Source organism: Bubalus kerabau, chromosome 15 (assembly GCF_029407905.1).
Source record: "Bubalus kerabau isolate K-KA32 ecotype Philippines breed swamp buffalo chromosome 15, PCC_UOA_SB_1v2, whole genome shotgun sequence".
NCBI classification, from domain to species: domain Eukaryota; kingdom Metazoa; phylum Chordata; class Mammalia; order Artiodactyla; family Bovidae; genus Bubalus; species Bubalus kerabau.
The window spans coordinates 49,572,105-49,597,103 of record NC_073638.1 but is presented as its reverse complement, the minus strand read 5'-3'; the positions used below and the strand labels follow the sequence as shown (position 1 = coordinate 49,597,103).

At 37.8% G+C, this 24,999-nt stretch overlaps 3 pseudogenes; 2 read left to right on the top strand and 1 right to left on the bottom strand.

Moving 5' to 3' along the window:
- Window positions 1-299: 299 nt before the first annotated feature.
- On the top strand, window positions 300-1,252 carry LOC129627813 (olfactory receptor 51A4-like; annotated as a pseudogene).
- A 15,555-nt stretch (window positions 1,253-16,807) lies between these two features.
- On the top strand, window positions 16,808-17,735 carry LOC129627812 (olfactory receptor 51I2-like; annotated as a pseudogene).
- A 729-nt stretch (window positions 17,736-18,464) lies between these two features.
- On the bottom strand, window positions 18,465-24,105 carry LOC129627810 (olfactory receptor 51G2-like; annotated as a pseudogene).
- Between the last annotated feature and the right edge of the window lie 894 nt (window positions 24,106-24,999).

Genomic DNA, 24,999 nt, shown 5'->3' with positions numbered 1-24,999 from the left:
TATAGAAAATAATATTCTTAATTTTCATTGCCACTTAATCAATGACTGAAGCTTTCTATACTGAAATAATTCTAGTAGACCTTGCATTTTAATAGCAGTTATTCATTGTCCTAACTCTGAGTAGTTATTCAGATAGAGTTGAAAACATTCTAAGGATCCATTCCTTGATATAAAGATGGCTAGAATTAATTCTGCCCCACAAGAGTTAGATGCATTATATTCTATCTTAAAAATCTGTGTTTTTCTCCCAGTAGAAAATTTAGAAACTGACTTGGGCTGTGTCCCCCAAAAATATCTTTATGGAGCTTATAAACAGTAGCTGGTTCCAGCCACCCGCTCTCCTTTTAACAGGCATCCCTGGACTGGAAGCTGTGCAAATATGGATTTCTATCCCACTGTGTATCATGTACCTAATTGCCCTGCTAGGAAACAGCACTATCCTCTTCATTATCAAAACCACCTCCAGCCTTCACGAACCTCAGTACATCTTCCTGTCTATGCTGGCAGCCACAGATGTGGGTCTGTCTTTATCAACTCTGCCTACAGTACTCAGTGTCTTCCTCCTGAATCATAGAGAGATTGAGTTCCACTCCTGCCTAACACAGATGTTCTTTATCCACACCTTCTTCTCCATGGAGTCAGCCATCCTGCTGGCCATGGCCTTTGATAGATTTATTGCTATTCGTAACCCACTGCACTACACAGTAGTCTTAACCCATTCTCGGATTATGGGGATGGGGCTTGCAGCCATGATTAGGGGTGTGGTGTTGATGGTACCTTTGCCAATTCTGCTCAAGTGATTGCCCTTCTGCAAGGATGTCATTCTATCACATTGTTATTGCTACCACCCTGATGTTATGAAGCTGGCTTGTGGCCCTGTCACAGTCAACATCATTTATGGGTTGTCCTTTGTGCTGTGCTCCTTTGGAGTTGACTCTATGTTCTTTGTCATTTCATACAGCCTAATTTTGAAAACAGTGCTGTGTATTGCCTCCAAAGATGGTCAGCTCAAGGCACTTAATACTTGTGTTTCCCACATTTTCACTGCCTGCATCTTTTACGTGCCACTCATTGTGCTGGCTCTAATTCATAGTTTGGTACATTCACATCTCCTCTTCTTCATGTCACCATGGCCAACCTCTTCCTCTTTCTGACTCCTGTTCTTAACCCCTTGGTTTGTAGTCTAAAAACAAAACAAATATGGTTCTCAGTGCACAACATATTCAAGAGCAGGAAAAACTTGCTCACATAATCAAATATGAGTTATATTAAAAAGCTAAACTGATAAAAACAGAGAGTCGAATGGTATTTAGCAGGGACTAGGGAGATGAGGAAATAGGAAAACTTTGGTCAGAGTGCACAAATTTCTAGTTATGAAATGAATAAATTCTGGTTATCTAATGTATAACATGGTGACTATAGTTAACAATAATGCATTATATACTTGAAAATTGCTTAGAATACATTTTAAGAGTTCCCACCACAAAAAGGAAGTGATAATTATGTAACTGTGTAGATTACAGCAAATTGTAGAAAATTCTTCAAGAGATAGGAATACCAGACCACCTGACCTGCCTCCTGAGAAATCTGTATGCAGGGCAAGAAGCAACAGTTAGAAGTGGACATGGAACAGACAGGTTCCAAATTGAGAAAGGAGTACATCAAGGATTTATATTGTCACCCTGATTATTTAACTTATATGCAGAGTACATCATGAGAAATGCTGGCTGGATGAAGCACAAGCTGGAATGAAGATCACCGGGAGAAATATCAATGGCCTCAGATATGCAGATGACACCACACTTATGGCAGAAAGCGAATAAGAACTAAAGAGCCTCTTGATGAAAGTGAAAGTGGAGAGAGAAAAAGTTGGCTTAAAACTCAACATTCAGAAAACTAAGATCATGGCATCTGATCCCATCACTTCATGGGAAATAGATGGGGAAACAGTGACAGACTTTATTGTTGGGGGCTCCAAAATCACTGCAGAAGGTGGCTGAAGCCATTAAATTAAAAGACACTTGTTCCTTGGAAGAAAAGTTATGACCAACCTAGACAGCATATTAAAAAGCAGAGACATCACTTTTCCAACAAAGGTCCATCTAGTCAAAGCTATGGTTTATCCAGTAGTCATGTATGGATGGAGAATTGGACTATAAAGAAAGCTGAGAGCTGAAGAATTGATGCTTTTTGACTATTGTGTTGGAGAAGACTCTTGAGAGTCCCTTGGACTACAGGGAGATCCAACCAGTTCATCCTAAAGGAAATCAATCCTGGATATTCATTTGAAGGACTGATACTGAAACTGAAACTCCAGTACTTTGGCCACTTGATGTGAAGAACTGACTCATTTGAAAAGATTCTGATGCTGGGAAAGAGTAAAGGCAGGAGGAGAAGAGGACAACAGAGAATGAGATGGTTGGAAGTCATCACCTACTCAATGGACACGAGTTTGAGTAAACTCCAGGAGTTGGTGATGGATGGGGAGGCCTGGTATGCTGCAGTCCATGGGGTCACAAAGAGTCGAGCACTACTGGGTGACTGAACTGACTGAATTATGTGACACAATGGCGGTATTAACTAACTCTACTATGTAATAATTTTGCAATATATAAGTTTATCAAATACATACATTATATGCCTTATACTTGCAGAATGTTATATGTCAATTATAGTTCAATAAGACCAGGGAAATTTGTTTTGTGATTTTCAAAAAGAAGAAAAAAATAAGAAGCCTAAACAATAGAGTCAAGGGCACAATTGGCAGACAGCAACAGAGTCATAATAAAGTTCATGCTTCTCCAACAACAAAAATGGATATATTCAAATACAAATTTTATATAAAATAAATTATAAAATACAGATAAAGTCAATGTCCAAATATGAGGCAGACAAAAATATGTCATACTGTTGGAGTGCAAGATAAAGAGATGATTTCACTGGCACTTTAAAAACTTTCCTTCAAATTGCACAGTAATTGTGATATAAGATCCTCATAGAAGATAATTAATCCCTAGATAAACCTGATTTAGCTCTATCTAAAAATAATAATGATGTAAAGGTTGAAGTAATCTAGAGATTAAAATGGAGCAAAATTCATGATAAAATAGATTAGAATTGACATATACTGTGAGGTAAGGGCCTTGGAGAAATTCTTGATGAAATAATAATTGTTTGCCAGGCAAGCAAATATGCCTAATTAAGTGCATGCTAAGTCGCTCAATTGCAATCCTCTGGACTGTAGCCCGCCAGGCTCGTCTGTCCATGGGATTCTCCAGGCAAGAATACTGTAGTGGGTTGCCATGCCCATCCCCAGGGGATCTTCCCAACCCAGGGATTGAACTCCTGTCTCCTGCACTGCAGGCAGATTCTTTACCATAAGCCACCAGGAAAGACCCTAGTTAAGTGATACTTATACTGTTCTAAGAAACAACCGGATGTCTTATTGTTTCGTGTCAAGAATACTACTCTTTCCACTCCAGTCAGTCATTTACAGGCCAAACAAGAAGTAAATGATAATTAAAATATTAAAATGTGAGGCTATAAAGATATGCTCAGATTATTACTAAATTCCATTTATTAATAGGATAGGATAAATACTTCAACACCATGCAGACAACCCTGGCCAAATACTGAGATTAGAAGCTTGGTTTTTGTCTTCTTTTTTTTTTTTTAACTTTACAATATTGTATTAGTTTTGCTAAATATCGAAATGAATCCGCCACAGGTATACCTGTGTTCCCCATCCTGAACCCTCTTCCCTCCTCCCTCTTCATACCCTCCCTCTGGGTCGTCCCAGTGCACCAGCCCCAAGCATCCAGTAGTGTGCATCGAACCTGGACTGGCAACTCGTTTCATACATGATATTATACATGTTTCAGTGCCATTCTCCCAAATCTCCCTACCCTCTCCCTCTCCCACAGAGTCCATAAGACTGATCTATACATCAGTGTCTCTTTTTTTGTATATGTATGTTGTGTTAGTTATCTTAGATAAAAGTTTTAATTTTAATTGTGCTTACATTTTTTCATTTGAGAAACTGAGAGGCCATGTAAAACATATTTTCTCTTGTTTGGTTCATTTTTTGGGTTTGTGATGATCCAAACATTTCCTCTGTACTTTTTTAATGGAATTTATGAAGAGAATTTTATCTCTTCTTATTCTCCAAATTGCTTTAGCACACAAGAATTGGACCTCCAACTGGAATTTAAGGAGTTATAACTCAAGTCTTTGGTAATATATTGTTTTGTTTATATCTCATTTATGGGGAAAGCAGGATCTTTTGTTCCTTCAAAGCAGACATAAAAACCTATCAACTCCTATCTTCATTTGCTGTTGTAGTAGGGGGTCTGTATTTAAGGGTTACTTCAAATGTTCGCTTAGCTTTTTGAAGATATTGAAAACCATGAATTGTAGGCTTTAAAATGACAGTATGGAATACGAATTACATATTTACTCTTTAATTAATAGTTATAAATTTTTGAAGAATGCTTAAAACTGTATATGATTGAAACTATAATAAACTAAACTATCTACAAAAGGATGGAGGATGATACCAATTGTGATAATAAGTGTGTTAGGAGCGTGGAGATTGTGAGTGATTCATACACTATCAAATGTTCTAGACTTTTAACAAACCTGTTATGTTTGTTCATACTTGCCCATCTAAAATTTTAGTTATGTTATTTATAATAATTTAAAATTTCCATACATTTACATTTAAAATCTTAAGTTAAAAGTCTGTGAGCAGCCTACAGTGGTGGGAAGAGGTGGGAGGTGCGAGGAGGTTTAAGAGGATGGGGACATATGTGTACCTCTGGCTGACTCATGTATGGCAGAGGCCAATACAATATTGTAAAGCAAGTATCCTTCAATTAAAAATAAATAAATTTACTTTAAAAGTCTGTGAGCCTAGTTTATATTGAATAAGTTCTAATGAGGTGGATGAAACTGGAGCCTATTATACAGAGTGAAGTAAGCCAGAAAGAAAAACACCAATACAGTATACTAACGCATATATATGGAATTTAGAAAGATGGTAACAATAACCCTGTGTATGAGACAGCAAAAGAGACACTGATGTATAGAACAGTCTTATGGACTCTGTGGGAGAGGGAGAGGGTGGGATGATTTGGGAGAATGGCATTGAAACATGTATAATATCATGTATGAAATGAGTCGCCAGTCCACGTTCGATGCACGCTACTGGATGCTTGGGGCTGGTGCACTGGGACGACCCAGAGGGATGGTATGGGGAGGGAGGAGGGTTCAGGATGGGGAACACATGTATACCTGTGGTGGATTCATTTCGATATTTGGTAAAACTAATACAATATTTTAAAGTTTAAAAATAAAATAAAATTTAAAATATATATATATATAAATATTCTAATAATATCACATCGTAAAAAATGTCATAAGTAACACCTTTATAGTCTTTGACCTATGTCAGGACATTTTAAAATATGAAACAAACTCTGTACTTATTTTAAAGGATTATTGCAAAGGGAGGAAAAATTGATCAGTGGAGAGAAAATAGCTCAGCTAATCATTTATGAGATTAAAAAAAAGGGAATTTAAATGGTTTGTATATGACCTTGTCACAGGTAAGGAAGAGGGCATCACTAAAGTTCATCTGTGTCATACGGGGAAGGGTGGTTCCTTGCAGTGAGCTGCTTCCTAGACTAAAAAATTAGAGAACTCTTAAACTTTGCTGTGTGCAAATTAATCATGGGAAACCTCACAAAAATGCAGTTGGAAAGCCAAAAGGGGAAGCTCTCATGCTTGATGTCAATACAGATCCTGACCTGAAGATAGGCTTTGTGTATCCGGCAGGAAGTGACAGTAATTTTTTTTTTAATTTTATTTTATTTTTAAACTTAACATAACTGTATTAGATTTGCCAAATATCAAAATGAATCCGCCACAGGAAGTGACAGTAATTTATTATTAGTAGGAGGAAGAAATATTTTCTCTTTGCCTGGCAATAGCTCAGTCAATGAAGACTGTTACCACTTAGCCAATAAAAAGCTGCTATACTACAAATTCCATTTCCTCCAATTATTTTTGTTTTTAATACTCCCCAGCCCTGCCCCCCAACTTCCCCTTCTCTGTAAAAGTTTCCTCTCTTATGCTTTATGGGGATTGCATGTTGTTTGCCATAATTTCAAGTGTGTGTGTGCTCAGTCGTGTGTGTGTCCGACTCTTTGCAACTCCATGCACTGTAGCCCTCCAGGCTTCTCTGTTCATTGAATTTTCCAGGCAACAATAGGGGAGCAGGGTGCCATTTCCTACTCCAGGGGATCATCCCAACCCAGGGATCAAACCCATGTTCTTCTGTGTCTATTACATTGGCAGGAGGATTCTTTACCACTGAGCCACCTGGGAAGCCCTTAATTCCATGTAACCAAATTGCAATTCTTTGTTGCTTCTGAATACACCTGCTTAGCAGGTAAAACAACTGGTTACTTTATCATTTTAGATTAACAGCTGTATTTCATGGTCACTGGGCTCAGATAACATGCATGCATGCTCATTCTTATCTGATTTTTTGTGACCCCATGGACTACAGCTCACCAGGCTCCTCTGTCTGTGGAAGTTTCCAGGCAAGAATACTGGAGTGGATTGTCATTTGCCAAATATACTATACCCTTTATATATAGTAATGCATTACTACTCATAAATACCCATTTTATAGATAAGCAAACAAAGGCACATTTCATTAAAATAATTTGTTAAAGGACACCAAAGTGCCCAAGTTTAATGGAGCTTTGACCCCAGGCAGTTTGGCTACAAAATCTTGGCTTTTATTATTGAACTCAGTGACTCTGTAAACTCAGTTAAAAAACTTGGACTTATATTTTTAAATATACAACAGATAGATTTCATGAGCATGGACAATTTTTTTTTTTTTTTACATTTAGCAAGTTCACAATTTTGTGAGTTTTTATGTTCTTGCTCAGTTGCTCAGTCATGTCTGACTTTTTGCAACCGGATGGATTGCAGCATGCAAGGCTTCCCTGTCCTTCACCATCACCTGGAGCTTACTCAAAACTCACGTCCATTAGGTCGGTGATGCCATCCAACTATCTTATTTTCTTTCATCCACTTCTCCTCCACATTCAATCTGTCCCCAGATCAGGGGCTTTTCTAACGAATCAGTTCTTATCATCAGGTGGCCAAAAACTGGAGCATTAGCTTCAGCATAAGTCGTTCCAATGTATATTCATGGTTGATTTCCTTTAGGATTGACTGGTGTGTTCTCCTTGCAGTCCAAGGGACTCTCAAGAGTCTTCTCCAACACTGCAGTTCAAAAGCATCAATCCATTGTTGATCAGCTTTCTTTATGGTCCAACTCTCACATTCACACATGACTTCTGAAAAAATCAAAGCTTTGACTACATGGACCTTTATTAGCAAAGTAATGCCTGTTTTTTAATATGCTATCTAGGTTGGTCATAGCTTTTTTTCCAAGGAGCAAGTGTCTTTTAATTTTATGGCTGCAATCAACATCTGCAGTGATTTTGGAGCCCCCAAAAATAAAGTCTGTCACTGTTTCAACTGTTTCCCCATCTATTTGCCATGAAGTGATGGGATCAGGTGCCATGATCTTCGTTTTATGAATGGTGAGTTTTAAGCCAGCTTTTTTACTATCCTCTTTTCACTTCCATCAAGAGGCTCTTTAGTTTTTCTTCACTTTCTGCCATAAGGGTGGTGTCATCTGCATATCTGAGGTTATTGATATTTCTTCCAGCAATCTTGATTGCAGCTTGTACTTCATCCAGCCTGGCATTTCACATGATGTACTCTACATATAAGTTAAATAAGCAGGGTGACAATATACATCCTTGACATACTCCTTTTCCAATTTGAAACCAGTCTATTGTTCCATGTCTGGTTGTAACTGTAGCTGTTTGACCTGCATACAGATTTCTTAGGAGGCAAGTAAAGTGGTCTGGTATTCCCATCTCTTGAAGCATTTTCCACAGTTTGTTGTGATCCACACAGTCAAAGGCTGTAGCATAGTCAATGGAGTAGGTATTTTTCTGGAATTCTCTTGCTTTTTCTATGATCCAATGGATGTTGGCAATATGATCTCTGGTTCCTCTGCCTTTTTTAAAGCCAGCTTCAACATCTGGGATTTCTTGGTTCACAAACTGTTGAAGCCTAGCTTGGAGAATTTTGAGCATTACTTTGCTAGTGTGTTCAGTTCAGTTCAGTTCAGTTCAGTAGCTCAGTCGTGTCCAACTCTTTGCGACCGCATGAATCGCAGCAAGCCAGGCCTCCCTGTCCATCACCAACTCCAGTAGTTCACTCAGACTCATGTCCATCGAGTCAGTGATGCCATCCAGCCATCTCATCCTCTGTCGTCCCCTTCTCCTCCTGCCCCCAATCCCTCTCAGCATCAGGGTCTTTTCCAATGAGTCAACTCTTCGCATGAGGTGGCCAAAGTATTGGAGTTTCAGCTTCAGCATCAGTCCTTCCAATGAACAACCAGGACTCATCTCCTTCAGAATGGACTGGTTGGATCTCCTTGCAGTCCAAGGGACTCTCAAGAGTCTTCTCCAACACCACAATTCAAAAGCATCAATTCTTCAGTGCTCAGCTTTCTTCTCAGTCCAACTCTCACATCCATACATGGCCACTGGAAAAACCACAGCCTTGACTAGACAGACCTTTGCTAGTGTGTGAGATGAGTGCAATTGTGCAGTAGTTTGAACATCCTTTGGCATTGCCTTTCTTTAGGATTAGAATAAAAACTGACCTTTTCCAGTCCTGTGGCCATCGCTGAGTTTTCCAAATTTTATGGTATGTTGTGTGTAGCACTTTAATAACATCATCTTTTAGAATCTGAAATAGCTCAGCTGGAATCCATCACCTCACTACCTTTGTTCATAGTGATGCTTCCTAATGTTCACTTGACTTCACACTCAAGGATGTCTGGCTCTAGGTGAGTGATCACACTACTGTGGTTATCTGGGTAATTAAGATCTGTTTTTGTATAGTTTCTGTGTATTCTTGCCACCTCTTCTTAGCATCTTCGGCTTCTGTTAGGTCCATACCATTTCTGTCCTTTATTGTGCCTATCTTTGCATAAAATATTCCTTTGGAATCTCTCAGTTTAGTTCAGTCGCTCAGTCGTGTCTGACTCTTTGCGACCCCATGAATCGCAGCATGCCAGGCCTCCCTGACCATCACCAACTCCTGTAGTTCACTCAGACTCACGTCCATCGAGTCAGTGATGCCATCCAGTCATCTCATCATCTGTCATCCTCTTCTCTTCCTGCCCCCAATCCCTCCCATCCTCAGAGTCTTTTCCAATGAGTCAACTCTTCGCATGAGGTGCCCAAAGTACTTGAGTTTCAGCTTTAGCATCATTCCTTCCAAAGAAATCCCAGGGCTGATCTCCTTCAGAATGGACTGGTTGGTATCTCTAGTATTCTTGAAGAGAGTTCTAGTCCTTGCCATTCTATTGTTTTCCTCTATGTCTTTGCCTTGTTCATTTTACATTGAAATATAGTTGATTAACAATGTTATGATAGCTTTAGATGTGCGGCAAAGTGATTCAGTTATATGTATACATGTATTCATTCTTTTAAAAATTCTTTTCCAATTTGGTTGTTACATAATATTGAGCAGAGTTCCTTGTACTATACTATAGGTCCTTGTTGCTTACCCATTTTAAATATAGCAATGTGTACATGTTGATCCCAAACTCTGTAACTGTCCCTTTGCCCTCCTTCCTAACCCGCATGATCATAAATTCATTCTCTAGTCTGTAAGTCAGTTTCTGTTTTGTGAATAAGTTCATGTGTATCATTTCTTTCTAGATTTTGCATATAAGAATATTATGATATTTCACTTTGATTTACTTCAGTCAGTTTGACAATCTCTGTTTCATTCATTTTAATGGCAGAATAATATTCCACTTTATATATGTACCATATATTTATCCATTCCTCAGGGACTCACATCTATAAATGAGAAATCTATGATAATCTTCCATTCATTTTTGTTCTAACAGTCTATGTGTGTATGGCTCTAAAGGAAAACTCATCAGTTGAATTGGTATATTTTTGTCTGTTTTGGGGGATCTTCTTTCAACAATCTTAAATTCTTTAATCTATCCAAAAGAAAACTAACTAGCATGCTTTAAATTTTTCTGTCAAAACTGATCTGGCTCAACTTGCATTGTCTCAAATGTGTGACAGTGTTTTTCACATTGAGTATAATTGAGATTGATGTTTTTAAAGAAGGTTCTTGAAAAACATATTTTTAACTAAAAATAATAAGTCCTAATCTTTTGATACTATTCCATTCACACAGGCATACACTCTCAGACACATGCACACACTCAGACACAGCACTAAATCTTATTGTGATCTAGCTACTTCCATTATCTCTTCACAGAAATGTTTAGACACTGAAACTGTTTCCTCTGTATAAAGAAAATGAAAGAATATTTTTTTTCTGGCCTGATTTCTTTTCACTTTTAGTGCCCCAACCTTATTCTCTGAGGAATTCTGTGATCTCCTAAGACATTGTACGACCTGGCCCAATCCTCAAGGGATTTGAAAGGCCAGATGGCTTTTTAACTAAACTTTTCCACCTGGAACATGCCCCAACAGTGCCAAAACACTACGGCATGTGAATAAATGCTCCAACCATTGTCCAGAGTTCAGCTACCCTGCCGTAGGTGCTGTGGCCCCAAATGTGACCTAAGACTTTTCTTACTAAACTTTAAGTGTGAAGACCTGAAAGCAGTAATTTATTATAACTCAGAGGAAGTTCACAGGAAAAGGTTGGTTAAAGCTGAAAAGATAAGTGTTCTCATAGTGGCTGAATTTAAGGTCTGCTGCTGCTAAGTCGCTTCAGTCGTGTCTGACCCCATAGACGGCAGCCCACCAGGCTTCCCCGTCCCTGGGATTCTCCAGGCAAGAACACTGGAGTGGGTTGCCATTGCCTTCTCCAGAATTTAAGGTCAATTAACCATTACATTAATATTGCTTGTGCCCTTAGAGTGCTTCCTCTCATGATTATCATGCTAGACTTTATTTTTCATGTCTTCCCACATCCTGAAGTACTGTTTTGAAGCTGATACCCTTCCTATTTTTTGAATATCTCCATTTCCACAAGCTCCCATTATTCACTTTTTCCTTTTCTCAAATATTTTTATCTTTCCCAGCATTAATTCTCTAGCATGGAAGGAACAGATACAAAGTTATCTAAATGTTAAATGTAACATAAATGATTTATGATAGTACTATCTACCCTCTAGTATGAAAGGGAGGCAGATTCTCACATTCTTTATTTTGTAGGGCTGTTTGAGGATAACATAAAGGGTGAGAGTTACTAGGCAGATTAGTCTTATTGCTCCTTGTACTGGGTCTATGGAGGCATTTTGCCACTTCCAACAGCAAGTAAAGTCCTTCCTGTCTTCCCGCCCCAGGGCTAGTTCAGAGAGACCAATGCTCCACAGGTCTAAGATGACCTAGAAAAAATACGATTCTATACCTAAGCAGCTTCTTTGTTTCAGGTTCCCCAGGGGAAATTATATGATACACCGTATGTTTTCTGAAAGCATACTTTAGGAGAAAAAGCAAGCCCTCCTGTGTGTATTGTGCAGCATGACAAATGACAGAGTTGTGAACTTGAACAGCTCAGTCGTTCTTTTGTATTCTACAGTGGAAGGACTTGACAAAACTAGGGCTTTGAAAGGAAGATGTCCTTGCTTTCCAACCCCCCTCTTTCCTGCTAAGCCCTATCCAACCTTCCTTCCTTCTTACAGCTCTCAGCTTCCAACAGTGCACTCTCTGCTTATCTGCTTAGTTTAAAGCCTTACTTTAGTGTCAGTATGATAGGATCCTTCTGGTTCATTTTACAGGGAACAAAATGGTTAAGCTGCTAACCAAGATCACAAGGGAGTCTCAATTGGGGATTTCTGATTCCAGAGCTTAAGCTCTTAAACCCTATTTAAAATTGTGTTTTTTATTCCTGCTATCTTGCAAAACTGACTCATTGGAAAAGATCCTGATGCTGGGAAAGATTGAAGGCAGGAGGAGAAGGGGACGACAGGGGATGAGATGTTTGGATGGCTCACTGACTCAATGGACATGAGTTTGAGCAAGCTCTGGGAATTGGTAATGGACAGGGAAGGCTTCCATGCTGCACTACGTGGGGTTGCAAAGAGTCAGACACGACAGGGTGACTGAACTGAACTGATGTTGCAAAAAGCTAGTACTGTTTTTGCCGTAACTTATATAGTTTACATTTTCCACCTCCAGTTTTGCACTATCCATTCACTTCTAGACACCGCCTCTCATACTTGATTCCTGGTGCTCTAGTCTAAAACCACTTTTACCCACAATCTTTCTAACCATCAGCTACAATACAGGGTTTTTTTTTTAATTTTATTGTATTTTTAAACTTTACAGTATTGTGTTAGTTTTGCCAAATATCAAAATGAATCCACCACAGGTATACATGTGTTCCCCATCCTGAACCCTCCTCCCTCCTCCCTCCCCAAACCATCCCTCTGGGTCGTCCCAGTGCACCAGCCCTAAGCATCCAGTAGCGTGCATCAAACCTGGACTGGCGACTCATTTCATATATGATATTATACATGTTTCAATGCCATTCTCCCAAATCATCCCACCCTCTCCCTCTCCCACAGAGTCCATAAGACTGTTCTATACATCAGTTTCTCTTTTGCTGTCTCGTACACAGGGTTATTGTTACCATCTTTCTGAATTCCATATATATGCGTTAGTATACTGTATTGGTGTTTTTCTTTCTGGCTTACTTCACTCTGTATAATAGGCTCCAGTTTCATCCACCTCATTAGAACTGATTCAAATTTATTCTTTTTAATGGCTGAGTAATACTCCTTTGTGTATATGTACTACAGCTTTCTTATCCATTCATCTGCTGATAGACATCTAGGTTGCTTCCATGTCCTGGCTATTATAAACAGTGCTGCGATGAACATCGGGGTACACGTGTCTCTTTCCCTTCTGGTTTCCTCGGTGTGTATGCCCAGCAGTGGGATTGCTGGATCATAAGGTAGTTTTATTTCCAGTTTTTTAAGGAATCTCCACACTGTTCTCCACAGTGGCTGTACTAGTTTGCATTCCCACCAACAGTGTAAGAGGGTTCCCTTTTCTCCACACCCTCTCCAGCATTTATTACTTGTAGACTTTTGGATCGCAGCCATTCTGACTGGCGAGAAATAGTTGATTACTATTGCTCTTTTTCCTTCTCCAAATTCCTGAAAACTACATCTACTAACCATTTTTAGACCTAATTCTCTTGACTAGCCTTTCCATTATAGACATCATTTATTCCTAATTTTAGTGCTAGCTCTCAGGGCAGGGCTCCCCAAAATACAGAACAATGGCATATTGATTATTTTGAATTAAAGTTACTTAAGAAACAGCCAGTGTAAGAAAACCTTTCTCTCTGTCCCTGAAAGCAGGAAAGTCTCTCATGTGAAAGGCACCCTTCCCTTACCAAGAGAGATATTCTATCACCAGAGATTGGGATTCAGGGTGAGAAGCCTATGTTAATAAAACTTTCCACTTCCTTTTTAATTTACTATCCCAAACCCAAACTCTGTTTAGATTCTTCACTAACTAAGCAGTCAAGGCTAAATTTCTTTGCCCTGTCAATTCTTCTCATAGGTATTGTTCCTTTGTTTAAAAAGTATGAAAGCTGCCGCCGTGGCCACTTCTTATGCCCCATATCTATTAGACCTGTATGCATACTAAATTAATTTTTTCTTGTTAATCTGACTTGTCAACATTTAATTATTAGAATGGCAAAAAGAACCCAGGAATCAAAGAGGGGGGAAATTTCCCCTCCTTGACAATAGCTATGACTTCTGTGTGAGCAATGTCCCTTTTTCCATAAACAAGCTCTACCTCTGCCCAGTCCAGTCCTTCTAACTCTCAATAAGGCACTAGAGATAATGCTAGAAAAAAATGATTGATACAATGTTTTTAAAATGGACTTTTTAAATCAAACCCTCTCTCTGAGAAAGTTTAGTTCTTGTTCATGAACTGCCTAAAATGTCTTTTAATGTCATTCTCTAAGCCCAGAAACCAGGCTCAAAATTTTGGTGTAAAATGAGAGACAAGGAACTTCTTCCCCTTTATACTGTCAACTGAATCCTGTTTGTTTTTGTTGCTTGTTTTGTTTTTCCTCCACTTTTTCCTGTCTATGTCTCTCTCTGCTGGATCAAATACAATTGTGTAGGTTCTCACCACTTGACCTCTTAGTGGGTATAAAAGTAGCCAAGAAGTTTGCAGTAAATCCAAGTTGTCTTTAGCACTGATGATTTTGCATTCTGATACTCAGTAAACCCCTAATTATACCACATCCTCTTTACCCCAACCTATGGCTTCTAACAAGACTCTATACCATCTATTCTATCTTATTATCATTTCTTTTTCAACTCTTCATATCATTCAGAAGCATACTCCTTGTGCCCTGCCCTAATAAGTCTTATTCTGATGTCCATACTTTTGCTATATTTGCTTGTTCATTTTTGCTTTTGTTTATATCTTTGCTCTTATAAGTCAGTGAGCCTGGAATTAGTCAACCTGGAACAAGTGATTTCACTTGTTCTAATTAAAATTTTTCATCACCCAAATACAAGCTCATATTTGATTCTCTCCTTGAATTCTGCTATGACTCTACGACTCCTCACTTAGTACCCTTTCACTGTATACCATTTGTATTTATTTTTTATAACTTAACAAGGGTGTTATTGAAAGAACAGAGTAGTAGGACAGAAAATTTAGGTTATAATACTGACTGACTCAAAGTCACATGGCCTTGGGAATTTGTTTATCCCCTAAGTCCGTTATGGAGAAGGAAATGGCAACTCACTCCAGTATTTGTGCCTGGAGAATCCCATGGACAGAGGAGCCTAGTGGACTACTGTTCATGGGATCACAAAGAGTTGGACACAACTGAGTGACTAAGCACACAGAAGTCTGTTAAGAAGATTTTAGCTTTTGTTTTCCTTTGTTTTCATTTTTAATTTGGCTTTGAAACCATAAACCCGGCTTCCTCTTTGTTGGAGTGAAGTCATTATCAAAATAATGATTGAGGAAAAACTACTGATTAAAGTTCTGTAAATAACACAGTGAGAGATCATTTTATAATGTCTTTCTTTGTTCCTAGTTTTGAATTGATTCATCTTTTCCCCAGTGTGTAATACTGTGCAAGAGACTTTAGAGAAGGGATCATAAGTTGTATATCATTTGTATCACCTAGAGATCCTGTCAAATAAGTGCTCAGCAAATATTTGGTAACTCTGTGTTACTCAGGCTTCCATTGTTCTGTCTCTAATTGTACTTATTTGAAAGGGTTTTGGTCACAAACAGTTGCTAATTTATTTCTCTTTTATCAGTTTTGTCTATTCCAATCTTTCTTTATTGTTTCTTTTGTTTATACAATTTGTTTCTCTCTCTTTTCAAGCAAGAACTTTCATATCCCAAAAAGTAGTCATGAGTATTTGTTGTATGATTGGAGACTATTCAATTCAAGTACAGAAAAGAAGACAGTGGAGTAGATAAAAGCTATGATCTGCATTAAGCATACAAATTGAATACATTTGTATTTTTGAGATTTAGGTAGAATGTATGTTATTTGTTAAGTGCTATTATGCAGAACAAATAAGTAGTTGATAAGACATAGGCAACATTAATAAGTTACAGTAAATATAGATAGTGGCTAAGTTGTAGGTCATGTTAAGACATGCTAAATACAGAATATATGAAATATATGATAGAACAAACATGTTATTTCTAGATAGAAAATGAATAGAAAAAAATCAGAAGTATGATAATAGCATGCCTAGAATGACAGTTATTTTATACATAACTAAATCAGTCACCCATTAATAACATCGATTGTGGTTTTGCTCTGGTCGCCATATTCTCAGCCCAAGAAATATGGGAAGAATTTATGCATGTTGGGCAGCCTTATTAGTGAAAAATTAAAGCTGTAGCCATACATACATGCTGTGGTGTGCCTGATAGAGTGGGCATGAGTGCTGGCTCCAAGGACTTTTCACTTGTGGGGTTACCTTGCTTAGACCTCACCTTGTCTTTCTAACACCATCAGCAGAGAGACAGGACATATGAATATTGCATAAGCCAGCATTCAGGTACTGCAGGCTTTGCTTCCCATTTGTACACTGTTTTAAACGTGTTAATAAATCCCATCTTTACCCTCATTTCCAATGCATTGTTTTGTTTTATTTTATAAAAGAATTTTTTTGGTGCATACTATTTTTAAAATCTTTATTGAATTTATTACAATATTACTTCTGTTTTGTTTTTGTTTTGTTTTGATTTTTGCCACAAGGCATGTGGGATCCCAGCACCTCAACCAGGGACTGAACCTTCACCCCCTGAGTTAGAAGGCAAAGTCTTAACCACTGAACTGCCAAGAAAGTCCCCCACTGCATGTTTTAAAATGACTAAATTAATCATGTCATTTGTGAATCTTCCATTTGTTCTGTGAGATCTTTCTGTTTAAAATCCTTTGGTATAGTTTACCTGGTAGGGTTTGGATGCTACCAATGCATCAACAAATATACTCACAAAACAGTTACGAATGACCTAAAAATACTACATAGGCTTTTTGAATTAAACTAAATTCAACCCTATTCTTCTCTTCATACAACAGAATTTACCCTCCTCTGCCTCTAAATTCTCTCTTCAACTATGGAATGAAACTGAGTTAACTTTACTGCTTGACTTTCTACACATACTCTCTTTTTTCAGGTTTAACCATCATGTCCATGCTCAACAGTACCCACCATCAAACACCCTTCTTCCTTCTGTCAGGAATTCTAGGGCTGGAGGCATCTTATTACTAGATCTCCATCCCATTGAGCATCATGTATGTGACTGCCATCCTTGGGAACAGCATCATCATTCACATAGTACATAAGACTCCCTGCCTTCATGAGCCTCAATATGTATTCTTGTCCTTGTTAGCCACCACTGACATAGACATGTCTACACTGCCCATTTGTTCTTAAAGTCTTTATTTTCAACCATCGAGAGATTGAGTTCCATGGTTGCCTGGCTCAGATGTTCTTCATCCACACCTTCTCTTTCATGCAGTCAGCCATGTTGCTGACTATGGCCTTTGACCATTTTGTAGCCATATGCAACCCACTACACTACACCATAGTCCTGACTCCCTCCCGCATTACTCAGATGGGCCTGGCTGCTGTGGCTCGAGGGACAGAACTAATGATCCCCTTGGCCATTCTGCTCCAACAGCTTCCCTTCTGTAGGAATATTGTTCTATCCTACTCATTCTGCTTCTACCCTGGTGTGATGAAGCTGGCATGTAGGTCTATTCATGTGAACATTATCTATGGGCTGGCCTTGGTATTCTGCTCCTTTGGGGTTGATTCTGTCTTTATTGTTCTGTCTTATGCTCTAATCTTGAAGACAGTTCTGGGAATAGCTTCCAGGGAAGGATGCCTTAACGTGCTCAAAACTTGTGTCTCCCACTTTCTCACTGTCTTCATTTTCTATGTCCCACTTAATGCCATAGCCTTGATCCACAGAATAGGCAGATACCACTCCATTATCATGTCCAATATTTTCCTTTTTCTCACACCTGTCCTTAACCCATTGGTTTCTAGTGTGAAAACAAAACAGATTAGAAGTGCACTAGGTAGACTGTTCAAATTTAAGACAAGATAGAACAGAGTAGAAGTATTTTGAGTAAATGATCAAAAGGTCAGGGATATTGTAAAAAGAAACAGGATAGACATTTATTTCTTGTGCGTTGAAGTCCGCCCTTTGGTATGTTTCTGTGTGATTTTGCTTCCTAGGTGACTCAAAATTGTAAAGACTCTGCCTGCAAAGCAGGAGACCCAGGTTCAATCCCTGGGTCAGGAAAATCCCTTGGAGAAGGGCATGGCAACTCACTCCAGTATCCTTGCCTGGAGAATTCCATGGACAGAGGAGCCTGGAAGGCTCCAGTCCATGGGGTCGCACATAGTCAGACACAACTGAGGGACTATCACTTTCACTTTGTGTAATTTTACTACAATCTTTTTGGAAGTAGGAGATTCCCTTTTAGTTTTAAATATTAGATCAAGGAATATATTTCTAAAGATTCCTTCACCTTCACCTTATGTTTCTCTAAAGTTTATGTATCCCTAAAGTTCACTCACTTATCTAGAAGCCACATTTCAATCCAAACAGTTTGACAAATATTTTCTGTATGAGAATCCCTTATATATAGTTATATGGCTCAAATTTGGTTAAAAGTAAGGTATTTATATTATTATACAGAGAGTTATTATCTTTGGTGGGTTTGAGATATTATAAAGGGAAATAGTTCCATGGGAGACAAGAGGTTTTATTTTTATATTTTGTGTTGAAATTTATTTTATGATTTTTCCTGAAACCACATTAATCTAAACTTCATCTGATACAAAAATACAATGAGATTAAAGCAAAAATATAACAAATCTTCTGTACCTAAAATTTGCCATCTATGTAATCATACTTAAATTTCTCAGGTTGTATTAAATTGGATTTCACATTAATTTGAGGATAAGTATGTATCAATTAAAGTAAAATCAGGACTCTGTAATTTATCTGCTATGTATCCCCGGAACATGGTGAATGACCATTAATGTGCCTCAATGGAAAAAGAGTTGATACTGGTATCTATTTTCTAAGAACATTGCAAGAAGAAATGTGCTATGCTACACATAACTTATTGAATATGCTTACCACAATGTCTGGTATATAATAAAAGTTCAATAAATATTAACTATTATATTACAAGCTAAAAATATGATAAGGACAAGGGTCAATCCAGGATTTAAAGATAAATATAAAAGAATATAGTTTTTATTGCTCAGATGGTGATATCAAAGATGACCAGCAAATAATACAGTTGCTCTAAAGTTCAAAGATATATTTAGAGGTTCATTTTAATATATGTTTCATATGTTGAAATATAAAATGTATGCATTTATAAATGTTTAAAGGAATTCAGACTAGGTTGCCTGTTTTATAACTGTGTATATCATATATTTATCTGCTCAGAATTGTCACCTCAAAGACAAGCATTAAGTTATTTATTTATGCTAATAATGCCTGAAAATTAACTATCACAGAGTAGAGCCAGCTATTATTATTCCATTCACTTTTAATTAATTATGTGGATATTAATTTATGAATCTATGGATTCAATAGTCATGTATAATTGTTTTTACTTATCACCTTCTGTCCTTTGTTTCTTACACTTTCTCATGTTCCCATTTATTTTGTATCTTTACATAACTATTCTTGGCATCCACTATATGCCACACATTAGGGGACAAATGAATCAGACAAAATGCTCTTATTTAGATTATTAGTACATAGTGAGTGAGACAACACAGGAATAAAATGGTCATACTTTAAGGCAACAACATGCCATTAAGATAGAACATACCATTAATTGCTTAATTATTTAACTTATACATAAAGCAATTCATAAGTAAACTAAAATACCAGAATAGGGCACAGATTAAATTAAAGGATCTTAGGGACCATGGTTTAGCACTCAACGTCATTATGTCCCTTTTTCTTTCTGAAGCAATCCCTCATATCTGCTTTTATCTTGTTTTACACTCATTTTTTTTCCTAATGTAGATAATCACATAACTGGGGAAGATGTTCTGTAAATGGTTTTGTGTCCCTTCACTGTTCAGTAGAAACAGTAATCTTAAGCTCTTTACAGCATACTATGTAAAGGGGGAGAATTTTTTCTTCAGTTTTTAATCTCTGCAGTTGAAAGATCAGGAGAGGGATTTATTAAAATATTGTTATTATAGGTCTCACTCAAGCTATACAGAGAGATAAGGAGTTCCTCAAAGGAAACTTATCTGCAGTCTTCAAAAAATGGAACAATGCTGAGAAATGATCCCTATTTCCCTATCATCATACTTAAGACTGTCAGAGTTAAAACGCTTTTGAGTGGAAAGATTCAATAAAGAAAAATATACAATCAGACTTTAAAACTTGTAGAAGCATACTAAGAATCAGAATTTTATTTTATGTTTTGAGGGTACTCATGGTATATCTCAAATGACCTCTTAGTAAGATCAAAGATTATACATTTAAATATATTTTACTCCCTCTATTCTGTTAATATATAACAGATTTCAAGTAGATGAATGCTTTTGAAATTGAGATAGATATTAAGCTTCCATGGTCTTTCTTTTCATGATCTTTTCAGTCTTTCAGGCAGAAATTTCTAATAAACCCAGTCTTCACTGGCTTACTTTACTCCTAATTTGCATAATTTAAACCGAGTCTCCAATTCATTAATTATATTTAGGTGCATGGTCTGCTGCTGTTCCATGATTTTCATTAATAGAATGGAAGCTATATGAATATTATAGTTTTGCCTTCTGTATGACTCTGTTGCCTTACTAAATATACTAGACAAATATGAAAAATATTTTGATTACTTTAGAGATCATTTTGAAATTTACTTAGAACTTCCATAAATTAGTTTGAAATTATTGCTAAAGCTATTGTATGTTTATTCATTTCCATTAACAAGTAAGTCTTTTATTTGTTTTCTAAGCTAATTCAGCAAGACAAGTCTTCATTTGCTTATGACTAACCTCAAGAGTTGACCCCAAGAGAATAATTCATTTTTCCTCTTGGAAAGTTAGAGAAAGGAGTTAAATCCTTGTTTCAGAAGCCAAAATGTAGCCCTATATATTCTCAGTATGGAGTGGGAAACCAAACAAAATCCAAATAAAGTATGAATTCTGAATGAAGTAGGACGATGAGTAAGAATAACCATTTCTCACATTTTTATATATTATTTATTTTCATACAGCTCCTTTATTTTTGGTTAAAAACCATCAGATTGAGATATCAACTAGTACTCCAACCCTAAGAAATGGTCAAAACTATTAAGCATAGAGTCATAAATTTATCACCAATTTAAACTTTTATAATGCTTCAACTTAAACAACATGGGCAATTAAGAGTCAGGTGAAATCTTGTTTTCTCAGTAAAATCAGCCCCTCTTTGGTCTTTGAAAATCCAGCATCATACACTTAAATTTAGCAGTTGTGAATACATGATTTCATGCAACTCATACACCAAAAACACTGAACTTGAGTTTCTGTTGCCATTTCCCCTTAGCACTACCAAACAGTCATCACTCATGATCAGTTAAGATCATTTATTTAAGCCCTCTGCTTCTCTTTCCCTCCATAGTTAGATTAGCTTGAGGGAAAGGCCTGAGTCTTTTTATTTTTGAATTCATGATGCCTAACATACTATTTGGCACATAGCAGATCCTGAACAGCACTTTTTAAATTGGTTGTCTCTTCTGCTTCTTCTTCTTCTTCTTTTTTTTTTTTAATTTTATTTTTAAACTTTACATAATTGTATTAGTTTTGCCAAATATCAAAATGAATCCGCCACAGGTATACATGTGTTCCCCATCCTGAACCCTCCTCCCTCCTCCCTCCCCATTCCATCCCTCTGGGTCGTCCCAGTGCACCAGCCCCAAGCATCCAGTATCGTGCATCGAACCTGGACTGGCGACTCGTTTCATACATGATATTCTACATGTTTCAATGCCATTCTCCCAAATCTTCCCACCCTCTCCCTCTCTCACAGAGTCCGTAAGACTGTTCTATACATCAGTGTCTCTTTTGCTGTCTCGTACACAGGGTTATTGTTACCATCTTTCTAAATTCCATATATATGCGTTAGTATACTGTATTGGTGTTTTTCTTTCTGGCTTACTTCACTCTGTATAATAGGCTCCAGTTTCATCCACCTCATTAGAACTGATTCAAATGTATTCTTTTTAATGGCTGAATAATACTCCATTGTGTATATGTACCACTGCTTTCTTATCCATTCATCTGCTGATGGACATCTAGGTTGCTTCCATGTCCTGGCTATTATAAACAGTGCTGCGATGAACATTGGGGTACACGTGTCTCTTTCCCTTCTGGTTTCCTCAGTGTGTATGCCCAGCAGTGGGATTGCTGGATCATAAGGCAGTTCTATTTCCAGTTTTTTAAGGAATCCCCACACTGTTCTCCAGAGTGGCTGTACTAGTTTGCATTCCCACCAACAATGTAAGAGGGTTCCCTTTTCTCCACACCCTCTCCAGCATTTATTACTTGTAGACTTTTGGATCGCAGCCATTCTGACTGGTGTGAAATGGTACCTCATAGTGGTTTTGATTTGCATTTCTCTGATAATGAGTGATGTTGAGCATCTTTTCATGTGTTTGTTAGCCATCTGTATGTCTTCTTTGGAGAAATGTCTATTTAGTTCTTTGGCCCATTTTTTGATTGGGTCATTTATTTTTCTGGAGTTCAGCTGTAGGAGTTGCTTGTATATTCTCAAGATTAGTTGTTTGTCAGTTGCTTCATTTGCTATTATTTTCTCCCATTCTGAAGGCTGTCTTTTCACCTTGCTAATAGTTTCCTTTGATGTGCAGAAGCTTTTAAGGTTAATTAGGTGCCATTTGTTTATTTTTGCTTTTATTTCCAATATTCTGGGAGGCGGGTCATAGAGGATCCTGCTGTGATGTATGTCAAAGAGTGTTTTGCCTATGTTCTCCTCTAGGAGTTTTATAGTTTCTGGTCTTACGTTTAGATCTTTAATCCATTTTGAGTTTATTTTTGTGTATGGTGTTAGAAAGTGTTCTAGTTTCATTCTTTTACAAGTGGTTGACCAGATTTCCCAGCACCACTTGTTAAAGAGATTGTCTTTAATCCATTGTATATTCTTGCCTCCTTTGTCAAAGATAAGGTGTCCATATGTGTGTGGATTTATCTCTGGACTTTCTATTTTGTTCCATTGTTCTATATTTCTGTCTTTGTGCCAGTACCATACTGTCTTGATAACTGTGGCTTTGTAGTAGAGCCTGAAGTCAGGTAGGTTGATTCCTCCAGTTCCATTCTTCTTTCTCAAGATCGCTTTGGCTATTCGAGGTTTTTTGTATTTCCATACAAATTGTGAAATTATTTGTTCTAGCTCTGTGAAGAATGCTGTTGGTAGCTTGATAGGGATTGCATTGAATCTATAAATTGCTTTGGTTGTCTCTTCTGATATAGAGAAAAATGCCATTCTCTAGCAATAACACGTTGAACCCAAAATCGCTTGCGCAGAGCAGCCTGGATCTGCCTGGATTTGAGACTGTAGACAAGAGGGTTGAGCAGTGGTGTCATGAGGAGGTAGGCATTACTCATGCTGGTGAACAGAACTGGGGAAGTGTTCTGGGTGTAGCGATGCAGCACTGCCAAGCTGATGAGGGGCAGGTAAAACACGAATACTGTGCATAGGTGACAGGCACAGGTATGCAGTGATTTCCAGTTTCTGTCTTGATTCCCCAGCTTTATAACAGTGGCCAAGATCTTCACGTATGAAACTAAGATGAAGACAACGTCTACTGCAAATGTGAAGAGTACAAACACCAATCCATAGACACCGCTAAAAGTGACGTCCCCACAGGCCAAGTTCAGCATATCAGGGTAGTAGCAATAAGAGTGTGAGAGGATATTGGCCCCACAAAAAGGAAAGGTCCTGAGGAGGAAAGGCAGAGGGGCCAGCAGGCTGGCACCGCGTATGACAGCAGCTCCACTAAGGCGGGCGACGGTAGAGTGCGTCAGGAGCCGGTGTAGTTCAGTGGAGCACAGACAGCTACCAAGCGGCCAAAAGCCATGGCTACCAGGACACCTGATTCTACTGAGGAGAGGGTGTGGATGAAGAACATCTGGGTTAAGCAGGCATCCAGGCCGATGTAGTGGACATTGAACCAGAAGATAGCCAAGACACTAGGCATTGTACACAATGAAAGGCCTAGGTCAGTAAGGGCCAGCACAGCCAAAAAACAGAACTGAGGTTCATGAGGATTATGTTCCGCTTTAACCAGGATAAGCAGAAGAACATTTCCCATAAGGGCTAGGAGGTACAGGAGACAGAAGGGAGTGGAAATCCATACTTGGGCAGCCTCCAGACCAGGCATACCAGTGAAGGAGAAGGTGGGCCAATTAGAAGCAGTGTGATTAAAAGACCACATGAAAAGGTGTAGGTCAGACTGAAGTCCAAGATGCTTCTCACCCTATAAAAGAGAGATTCTGTGTCAGGAAATCTGATTAAAAGCAAACTGATTGCCTATACATAGAGTTACAAAATTAAGACATGAAGAACTCAAAATTGAGTTTATAACGTCGTAATTATTCCTCTTGATGTTACGAATGGCAACTAAGCACATGAAAAAATGTTCAACAGCTTTATGTATTTAGAAAATGTAAATGAGAAGTACAATAAGATACCATTAGAATGGCTAGAATTAAAAATACCTGAAAATACTGTGTTGGTGAGCATATGGAACAACTGAAATTCTGATGGGATACAAACGGTACAGAGCCTCTTTGGATATCAGCTTGGCAGTTTCACATAAAGTCACATGCACGCTTATCAAACATTTAACAATACCCAGCAATTTCACTTCTAAGAATTTGCCCAAGAGAAATAAAAACATATATCCATACAAAGACTTATACATAATCAAATAAGCTTTATTCATGATAGCAAAAAAAAAAAAAAAAAAAAGGAAAGAAGCCAAACATACACCCAGTGTTGAATGGATGCACATATTGCAAAGGTCCATAAGCTTTAATTTGAAAAGGAAATAATTCCTGATAGAGGCAATAGCTTGAATGGGTCATTTGTGCTCTGTGAAAGAAGGCAAATATGAAACCCCACATACTGTATGATCTCATTTGTATGAAATTTTAGAAAAGCCAAAATCAGTGATAGCTGATCAGTGATCTTAGAGATGAAAAGGGAGTATAAAGAGACTGAGTACAAATAGGCAGGAAATGACATTTTGGAAGATCAAAATGTTCCATATCATGGCTGATGTACTAATCACATGATTTTACATGTTATTTAAAACTTATCGAATTGT